This window comes from Hyperolius riggenbachi, chromosome 1 (assembly GCF_040937935.1).
Source record: "Hyperolius riggenbachi isolate aHypRig1 chromosome 1, aHypRig1.pri, whole genome shotgun sequence".
Classification (NCBI taxonomy): Eukaryota; Metazoa; Chordata; class Amphibia; order Anura; family Hyperoliidae; genus Hyperolius; species Hyperolius riggenbachi.
The window spans coordinates 263,227,838-263,239,301 of record NC_090646.1 but is presented as its reverse complement, the minus strand read 5'-3'; positions in this window follow the sequence as shown (position 1 = coordinate 263,239,301).

The window sequence follows — 11,464 nt, the reverse complement described above, 5'->3', positions numbered from 1 at the left end:
GATCCGAGACTTAAAGTCCTGGGGAGACAAGCCACATCTGTCTTGGTTTGGGCGGATAGCCTCAATTAAAATGAATCTTTTACCTAGATTCCTATATGTCTGTCAAGCCCTTCCAATTTACCTCCCCAAACAATATACGGCCAACATTTAAACACATGTTAGTAACTTCGTCTGGGGAAAACAAAAGCCAAGGCTCACATTGCCCAAAATGTCTGGAGGTGCTGGACTACCAGACTTCCATAAATACCATCAAGCTGCTGTCCTTAGTCGCCTTCCCGACTGGTGTGATGCCTCAACTCCTAAACATTGGGTGCATATAGAACAGGCCTTACTCTCACAAGATCTTGCTGTTGTTCCCTGGATAGTAGACACCAACCTTAAAAAACAGGAAATATCTAACCCACTGATTCATGCCACAACTGAAATCATGAGATCCCTCATGCGACAAAATAAGGCCTCCTCCTTGCTTGGCCCAATGACTCCGGTCAATCATAATCCTATCTTCCCCCCAGGTTGCTTTACATCATTTCCGAGCAAATGGAATCTGAACTTTACTCCTAGATTCAAAGACTTATTGGCAGGCAATTCCTTAAAACCCCAATCTGCTCTCCACACACTAACTGCCTCCCAAAAATTTCCCTTTTGGGCTTACCTTCAGTTACAGAGCTTTCTGGGCGAATCCTCTCACAAACAGCAACTTACCAGACAACCTTCAACTTTTGAAAAGTTTTTACTTACTACAGGTCCTCATAGGCACACGGTCTCATGGTTCTACGAATGGCTGGTCGGAGAAATGACCCCCCACACACTGCCATACCAAACCAAATGGGAACAAGCATTAGGCAGACCATTTACTCAGGAGCAGTGGCAGGCTATCTGGACTCTAAACCACAAAGCGACGCTAAATGTCACCACACAAGAACAGGGTTTTAAAATCCTTACTCATTGGTACAAAACCCCCTCCCTCCTCAGTAAATTTATACCAGGTCTGACAGACAATTGCTGGAGATGTGGTAAAGAAAAAGCAGATTTGCTTCATGTTTTCTGGAACTGCTCAAAAGTGCAGAATTTCTGGAAACACGTCCACAAACTTACTGAAGAAATATCATTTAAAACAGTTCCCAGGACCCCGGAATTCTTCCTCCTCCACTCGGGCCCCTTCTAGTACAACCCTCAAACTGCCAGAGCAGACTCCAAGTTGAAGAAGAGATGAACTACCCATGGGGGGGAGGGGGTTAAAAAAAAAAAAAATATATATATATATATATATATATATATATATATATATATATATATATATATATACAGTATATATATATGTGTTGGGCTTTACCAACCAGTCGATCATAAAAGGTGTGTGGGAGTATCCAGCAAGTCATAATAATAATACCTCAGAGGTTTGAGCACACATGTTGGATGTACAGTATTATGCCTAGAAATTACATATAATTCTAATATCGGCTATGTCAACAGTTAATATAAAGCTTACAGACAGCCTGAGGTGGGCATTTTTGTAAAATACATTTGCTAGCCAGAACAGGTAGCATCAATTACAGCCGCTCCCCACCGCTCCTGCGTCCTCAATCGCTGATTTTTGGTGAAAACAAACATGGCTGCGACCCCTGGGACCCCTGCAGCTCTGACTCTGTGTTGAAGCAGAGCATGTAGCAGGGAGGTGGAGAAGCAGCATTGGAGAGGCGACGGGAGAAGCAGAGCAGGCCAATTAGAGCAGGAGAAGGGCGTTCCTAATGCCAGAGTGGACGTTTTGCCGGAGTCCCTCTCCTGCAAGGGACACCCCTGCCCCACGAGATTGCTGACAAGCAGCTTGTCACCAGTTTTGGTGGGGTGACATCACAGTGCAGGTGGGGCAGAGAGCAGCGCATGGGGAAACAGAGGCAGGGCATAGAGCAGAGACCATACCTCTGTGTTCCATCTGCCACCCCCCTCCAGTGCCACCTGGGGTACACTTTAAACTCATACATTGTATATACATAAGTATACATATTGCATGTGCGTTTGGCTAAGCTTATAATATACAGTACTGCAGACTTAAAGCCAGTGGATACCGTTTTAAAAATAAAAAAGTCAGATACTCACCTAAGGAGAGGTAAGGCTCGGTCCTAATGAGCCTTCCCGCTCCTCTCCCGGTGCCCTCGGTGCTGCGCTGGCTCCCTCGTTCGCGTCCGCCGCCGCAGGGACTTCGGAGGTCTTCGGGAGCACTCGGGCTTCCGAAGACAGGCCGCTCCATACTACGCACGCGCGAGTGCGTCATAGAGGGCGCTCGCGCCTGCGTAGCATGGAGCGTCCCGTCTTCGGGAGCCCGAGTGCTCCCGAAGGCTTCCGAAAGCTCCCTTCGGCATGCGGAAGTGGCAGTATTTGACCGAACTGGTCGAATACTGCCACGGGGGATCCTGCGCGGGACCGGGCACCGGGAGAGGAGCGGGAAGGCTCATTAGGACCGAGCCTTCCCTCTCCTTAGGTGAGTATCTGACTTTTTTTTTTAACCACTTGAAGACTGCAGTGCTAAACCCCCCTAAAGACCAGGCCATTTTTTACAATTCAGACCACTGCAGTTATAACTGTTTATTGCTCGGTTATACAACTTACCACCCAAACAAATTTTATGTCCTTTTCTTCTCACTAACACAGCTTTCTTTTGGTGCTATTTGATTGCTGCTACGATTTTTAGTTTTTATTATATTCATCAAAAAATACAGAATTTTGTCAAAAAAATGATTTTTTTAACTTTCTGTGCTGACATTTTTCAAATAAAGTAAAATTTCTGTATACATGCAGCGCGAAAAATGTGGACAAACATGTTTTTGATTAAAAAAAAAACCATTCAGTGTATATTTATTGGTTTGGGTAAAAGTTATAGCGTTTACAAACTATGGTGCAAAAAGTGAATTTTCCCATTTTCAAGCATCTATGACTTTTCTGACCCCCTGTCATGTTTCATGAGGGGCTAGAATTCCAGGATAGTATAAATACCCCCCAAATGACCCCATTTTGGAAAGAAGACATCCCAAAGTATTCACTGAGAGGCATAGTGAGTTCATAGAAGATTTTATTTTTTGTCACAAGTTAGCGGAAAATGACACTTTGTGACAAAAAAAAAAAATAATAAAAAGTTTCCATTTCTGCTAACTTGTGACAAAAAAAAATGAAATCTGCCACAGACTCACCATGCCCCTCTCTGAATACTTTGGGATGTCTACTTTCCAAAATGGGGTCATTTGTGGGGTGTGTTTACTGTCCTGGCATTTTGGGGGGTGCTAAATTGTAAGCACCCCTGTAAAGCCTAAAGGTGCTCATAGGACTTTGGGCCCCTTAGCGCACCTAGGCTGCAAAAAAAAGTGTCACACATGTGGTATCGCCGTACTCAGGAGAAATAGTATAATGTGTTTTGGGGTGTATTTTTACACATACCCATGCTGGGTGGGAGAAATACCTCTGTAAATGAGATTTTTTAGATTTTTTTTTACACACAACTGTCCATTTACAAAGATATTTTTCCCACCCAGCATAGGTATGTGTAAAAATACACCCCAAAACACATTATACTACTTCTCCCGAGTACAGCGATACCACATGTGTGGCACTTTTTTGCACCCTAACTGCGCTAAGGGGCCCAAAGTCCAATGAGTACCTTTAGGATTTCACAGGTCATTTTGAGACATTTGGTTTCAAGACTACTCCTCACGGTTTAGGACCCCTAAAAAGCCAGGGCAGTATAGGAACACCACAAATGACCCCATTATAGAAAGAAGACACCCCAAGGTATTCCGTTAGGAGTATGGTGAGTTCATAGAAGATTTTATTTTTTGTCACAAGTTAGCGGAAAATGACACTTTGTGAAAAAAACAATAAAAATCAATTTCCGCTAACTTGTGACAAAAAAATAAAAGCTTCTATGAACTCACCATACTCCTAACGGAATACCTTGGGGTGTCTTCTTTCTATAATGGGGTCATTTGTGGTGTTCCTATACCGCACTGTCATTTTAGGCGCCCTAAACCGTAAGGAGTAGTCTTTAAACCTAATTTCTCAAAATGACCTGTGAAATCCTAAAGGTACTCATTGGACTTTGGGCCCCTTAGCGCAGTTAGGGTGCAAAAAAGTGCCACACATGTGGTATCGCTGTACTCGGGAGAAGTAGTATAATGTGTTTTGGGGTGTATTTTTACATATACTCATGCTGGGTGGGAGAAATATCTCTGTAAATGACATTTTTTTGATTTTTTTACACCCAATTGTCCATTTACAGAGATATTTCTCCCACCCAGCATGGGTATATGTTAAAATACACCCCAAAACACATTATACTATTTCTCCTGAGTACGGCGATACCACATGTGTGGCACTTTTTTGCACCCTAACTGCGCTAAGGGGCCCAAAGTCCAATGAGTACCTTTAGGATTTCACAGGTCATTTTGAGAAATTAGGTTTAAAGACTACTCCTCATGGTTTAGGACCCCTAAAAAGCCAGGGCAGTATAGGAACACCACAAATGACCCCATTATAGAAAGAAGACACCCCAAGGTATTCCGTTAGAAGTATGGTGAGTTCATAGAAGATTTTATTTTTTGTCACTAGTTAGAGGAAAATGACACTTTGTGAAAAAAACTATAAAAATCAGTTTCCACTAACTTGTGACAAAAAAATAAAATCTTCTTTGAACTCACCATACTCCTAACTAAATACCTTGGGGTGTCTTCTGTCTAAAATGGGGTAATTTGTGGGGTTCCTATACTGTCCTGGCATTTTAGGGGCCCTAAACCGTGAGGAGTAGTCTTGAAACCAAATTTCTCAAAATGACCTGTGAAATCCTAAAGGTACTCATTGGACTTTGGGCCCCTTAGCGCACTTAGGGTGCAAAAAAGTGCCACACATGTGGTATCCCCATACTAAGGAGAAGTAGTATAATGTGTTATGCGGTGTATTTTTACACATACCCATGCTGGGTGGGAGGAATATCTCTGTAAATGGACAATTGTGTGTAAAAAAATGGAAAAAGTTGTCATTTACAGAGATATTTCTCCCACCCAGCATGGGTATGTGTGAAAAGACACCCCAAAACACATTATACTACTTCTCCTGAGTACGGGGATACCACATGTGTGACACCTTTTTGCAGCCTAGCTGTGCAAAGGGGCCCAAAGTCCAATGAGTAGCTTTAGGATTTCACAGGTCATTTTGAGAAATTTGGTTTCAAGACAACTCCTCACGGTTTAGGGCCCCTAAAATGCCAGGGAAGTATAGGAACCCCACAAGTGATCCCATTTTGGAAAGAAGACACCCCAAGGTATTCCATGAGGAGTATGGTGAGTTCATAGAATATTTTATTTTTTTACACAAGTTAGCGGAAATGGATTTTTTAGGTTTTTTCCTCACAAAGTGTCATTTTCCACTAACTTGTGACAAAAAATAAAATCTTCTATGAACTCACCATACCCCTCATGGAATACCTTGGGGTGTCTTCTTTCCAAAGTAGGGTCACTTGTGGGGTTCCTATACTGCCTTGGCATTTTAGGGGCCCTAAACTGTGAGGAGTAGTCTGGAAACCAAATAATTAAAATTGACCTGTGAAATTCTAAAGGTACTCATTGGACTTTGGGCCCCTTTGCACAGCTAGGCTGCAAAAAAGTGTCACACGTGTGGTATCGCTGTACTCAGGAATAGTAGTATAATGTGTTTTGGGGTGTCTTTTCACACATAACGAATCCTGTGTGTGAGAAATATATCTCTGTAAATGACAATTTTTTCCATTTTTTTACACTAAATTGTCATTTACAGAGATATTTCTGCCACCAAGCATGGGTATGTGTGGAAAGACACCCCAAAACACATTATACTACTACTCATGAGAATGGCAATACCACATATGTGACACTTTTTTGCAGGCTAGCTGCGCAAACTTGCCCAAAGTCCAATGAGCACCTTTAGGCTTTACAGGGGTGCTCACAATTTAGGCCCCCACCAAACAATTCCAGGACAGTAAAACACCCCAGAAATGACCCCATTTTGGAAAGAAGAGACCCCAAGGTATTCCACGAGGGGCATACTGAGTTCATATAAAATTTTATTTTTTGTCATAAGTTAGCGGAAAATGACACTTTGTGGGAAAAAAAATAAAAAAATCCATTTCTGCTAACTTATGACAAAAGATAAAATCTTCTATGAACTCACCATGCCCCTCAGCGAATACCTTGGGGTGTCTTCTTTCCAAAATGGGGTCACTTGTGGGGGTCTGTCCTGGCATTTTAGCGTCTCCACAATCATTACATGTATGGCCAGTATTAGGAGTTTCTGCTATACTCCTTATATTGGGCATACGGGTGATGCACTTTTTTTCTCCATAAAAGGAAAAATGAACGGAAAAGATTCTCACATTCGCATTGATCAATGTGGATGAAAAAAATATCTGCCGAAATATGTGAAAAAAGAGGGGGGCATGGCGTTTGCCAGGACATAGGAGCACCGCCCACAAAATTTTCCAAACCCACTTTGCTCCTATGCCCTGGCAAACCAGATTAATCCATTCACATCGATCGATGTGGATGAAAAAAACCTTTGCCAGTTTTGATACAAAGTGCTTGCCAAAGCATAGGAGCTCCAACACCACCCCTCAGCTCATATGCCTTGACAAACGTATCTTAGGAGAAATCTCGTCCTGCAGCGCTGCATGCACCGACTTGTGTGTAATCTGACAAACGCGCAATGCTTCTGTCAGGATGCACCATCAGTGCTGCAGCTGGTTGGTCGATCAGTCGTTCGCTCGGTCCACCTGGAAGGGTAAAGGATGAAAAAAGAGAGAGAAAAAAACATACAAAAAAAAAACAAGCAAGCAGCAATGCAAGAAATTAATTAACATTAACTTTCGTAAACTTTATTAAACCTTTTTAACCAAACAATAACATTTGGAACTTTTGCTTACCTGTTTTTTTTTTGTTTGTTTTTTTTTAACTTACATTCCGAGGACAAACTTCTCCTTCCCCATGGGACAGTGTGCAAAGCGCAAATCGCACAGAGATGTAGCAAAGTACACTATGCGCTTTGTCCCAAGTGAAAGGAGAGGTTTCTGGCAGCCCTGTGTATTTGGGTCTCTCAAAAGCAGATGTCTGGTTTCACACACAGGAGTCGCGCAGTAGCGTAGGTATGCACTAGCTTTAAGTCGAACACTTCTGGCGTAAGGGGGGACCGCAAAGTGGGACTTTCGCTTTGCAATATGCTGCAACACATCACTCCAGTGTGAAAGAGCCTTGAGAGACTACTACCGTGTCTCACATTCCCTACTCCAATAGCGAATGTGTTCGTGGAACTTTTCAAAACACTCCCCTATGCATAGGGCAGGCTGGTCAGGACAGTAGGGACAATAAAAAGTGGTGTCACGCCTCATTCCATCCCTCTTACAGACACGACAATGTTTTCTTGGGGTGCGTTGACCTGGGGTACTCAGAAAGACTTAAGCATAGTGTCTTTCATGTAGCCGGCTAACTACATTAGGGGGATTGGCCACGGCCCCTCCAGGATACAGGAGTTCCGAAATGATCTCTTCCTGAAATTTAAGGAAGGATCCTGTTCTCCCAGCCTTACTGTAGAGAACAAAGCTGTTGTACATTGCCAATTGAATCAAGTAAATAGCCACTTTCTTATACCAGCGGCTGGTCCTTCGGGAAACTAAATAGGGAGCCAACATCTGGTCATTGAAGTCCACCCCTCCCATGTTTAAATTATAGTCGTGGACGGCGAGGGGTTTCTCAACAACCTCAGTTGCTCGCTGAATTTGGACTGTCGTGTCTCCGTGAATGGTCGACAGAAGGTAAACGTCCCTATTGTCCTTCCATTTCACTGCAAGAAAGTCGTCATTACACAAGGCAGCCCTCTCCCCCCGTGCAAGTCGGGTAGCAGTGAGATATTGGGGGAAGCCCCGGCGACTAGGCCGCACGGTGCCACAGCAGGGAATTCCGAGTATCTTCAAATGCTGATAGAGGGCCACACTTGTGTAGTAGTTGTCCACATAGAGATGGTACCCCTTGTGGAATAAGGGTGACACCAAGTCCCACACAATCTTGCCACTGCACCCCAGGTAGTCAGGGCATCCGACCGGCTCCAATTTTGTGTCTTTTCCCTCATAGACCCTAAAGCGATATGTATAGCCTGTGGCCCTTTCACAGAGCTTATACAGCTTGACCCCATACCGGGCGCGCTTGGTTGGGATGTACTGCTTAATGCCAAGGCGCCCGGTAAAATGTACGAGGGACTCGTCTATACAGATGTTCTGTTCAGGGGTGTAAGCATCTGCAAATTTGGATGACAGGTGGTCAATGAGGGGCCGAAATTTGTGGAGCCGGTCATAGTCAGCGTGGCCTCTTTCATGACAGGTTGTATCATCATTAAAGTGCAGGAAGCGCAGGATGTCCTCAAAACGTGACCTGGACATGGCAGCAGAGTACATGGGCATGTGATGTATTGGGTGCGTAGACCAATAGGACCGCAATACATTTTTTTTAGTTAGACCCATGTTAAGGAGAAGGCCCAAAAAGATTTTAAATTCGAAAACTGTGACCTGTTTCCACCGAAAAGGCTGGGCATGGGAGCTGTTCGGATTGGCGGTGATAAATTGTGTGGCCTTACGGTTGGTCTCTGCCACGACTAAGTCGTAGAGATCCTCGGTGAAGATCAGATGAAAAGCGTCTAGGGCCGATCCTAGATGATCTGTCTCCACCTGGACTCCAGACTGGGCGGTGAAAGGGGGCACTACGGGTGCGGCGGAATTAGGGAACTTCCAATGAGGGTTTGCCAGCACCTCTGGGAGCCTAGGGGTACTACGGGCACGTGTTTCTGGTGGCTGCGACTGGGGTCTTACTGCACGTACCACCGAACCAGTTTCAACTGCCATGCTGGTGCTCGCCACTTCACCAGGGTCTACGGCAGTACTGGTTTCAAGTCCAGGATGTGCTGCGCTGTTGGTGCATGCCTCACCATCAAAATCTGGATCAGCGCTAGCACCACTCTGCTGCCCTTGAGGTTGATCCTGCGCAACCTGTGGTCCACTGACATCGGTACGCCTGGCGCTAGCAGGGACCACAACCTCGTCATCAGAACTATCGGTCAAAGAGTCACTGTCCTCTACAGGTTTATATTCTGAGCCGGATGATTCGTCGGATAAGAAGTCCCAATCACTCTCACCCGACTCGGCCATAATACTGTAGGCCTCTTGCAGGGAATACATCTTTTTTGCCATTTTGGGCTGCTAAATTTAGGAGGTATTCCTCTAAGACTACTCAGGAAAAAAAATGCACCTGTCTAGCAAATGGGAGTATTTGTTAAGTAAACAGCTGCGATCGCTCAGTTTTGAGCGTCGCAGCTATGGTGTTGGTTTTTTGCAGTGATCAGAAAACAAAAATTTCTTTCACTTGGGGCTGGCTGAACGCAAGTGCGGCAGAACGATCAGGCCTGATCGGGCAAACACTGCGTTTTTAGTGGAGCCTACTCTAAGGTGACCCTAACGTACTTATATAGATCTGACTGCGATCAGTACTGTTCACTTACAGATACTATATAGTACCAATGCTGATTAGCGACAGTGATGACGCTAATCAGCGACTCATTAGTGATTGCAGTGTAGTGGGCTGGGTGCTAACTACCTAACAAAAGGGGCCTAGCTAACTCACTGGCCAAAAAACTGCACAGGCAATAGATGTCTGTAAACAGCAATCGAAATCACAGGCAATCACAGATAATCAAAAACCAATCACTAATCAATCAGCTGTCAAAAATCAGTGCACAGACAATAGATGTCACTCAGACCTCGATCAGAGCTGTGACAGGCGACCAGATATCAATCACAGCGCCGCTATCAGATGCCAGCCAATGTAAACAGCAATTTAAATCACAGGCAATCACAGATGATCAAAAACCAATCACTAATCAATCAGCTGTCAAAAATCAGTGCACAGACAATAGATGTCACTCAGATCTCACTCAGACCTCGATCAGAGCTGTGACAGGCGACCAGATATCAATCACAGTGCAGCTGTCAGATGCCAACCAATGTAAACAGCAATTGAAAACACAGGGCAATCACAGATGATCAATAACCAATCACAATGCAATCAATCAATCAGATGTCAAAATCCTGTTCACAGGCAATTGATGTCACTCACATGCCACTCAGACCTCGATCAGAGCTGTGACAGGCGACCAGATGACACTCAGACCTCAGTCAGACGCCTTGGCAGGGCAGTGAGGGGGGCTGTGGGGGGTGATCAGCAGCGATCGCAGGTGGGATCAAGCAGGATCAGTGTGGCTATGTGATCAGCAGGGCTGCCGTCCTCTCTCCTGGTGGTCCCGGAACGCTGTGACCAGGAGAGGAGGAGGCAGACAGTATAATACACGTTGTTTACATAACAACATGTATTATACGCTTTGCATTGGCCGGATTTAAAGATCGCAGCCTGCCGGCGCTGCTAATTGGCCGGCGGGCTGATCACACGTGGGGGCCGCAAGGGATGCTGGGCGATGTGCGCGCGCATGCGCGCGCGATCGCCCGCTTTTCTGATAGAAAGGACCTTCCGCCAATCGGCGTTAGGCGGTCCTGGGGCTGCCGCCGCGGCCACGCCTACTATATTGCCAGCGGACTAACTCATCTAGATTTTTTCTCCAGAGGCTCAAAATGAACAGAGAAAAGCTGAGAGGTACAGCAATTCTCTTATTTACTTTTTCCATTTCTTCTACAAAAATTATTTCTAGTGTGTATAATGTATGTATGCTTGGATCTCAACCAGGGATTTTATTCATAAAAATGTGAAAATACACCCAAACCTTAGTTGATTGTAACCCGATACAGGAAGTCATAGACATATGACCATGGTAGGGATTAGATTGTAAGCCCCTCTGAAAGACAGTTATTGACAAGACTATGTACACTGTACAGCGCTGCGTAATATGTCGGTACTTTATAAGTACTAAAATAAATAAATAAATCTGACCTGAGTGTTTACAGTCACACTAAGCAATGGTCCTTTTTGCAGTCACACTAAGCAATAGTCCTTTTTGCAGTCACATTTTGCAGTCACACTAAGCAATGGTCCTTTTTGCAGTCACACTAAGCAATGGTCCTTTTTGCAGTCACATTTTGCAGTCACACTAAGCAATGGTCCTTTTTGCAGTCACACTAAGCAATGGTCCTTTTTGCAGTCACACTAAGCAATGATCCTTGCACGTGAACCTTATATTAATTCTAGTACAGCCTCTGCCCATGGAATAGTGATCCTCTATTCTATATCTTTTTTACTGATTGCAACTGTATTTTCTGATCTCATGGTGGTTTTGAGGTATGGTTTCCACAAGCTTCCAAAGTTACCCAGCTTAAAAGAATGACCATCTTAAGCAGCAAATTCTCAGAAAAGGATTAACATAATTATATATATAGTTTTAATTTATGTGTGTAAAATTAAAT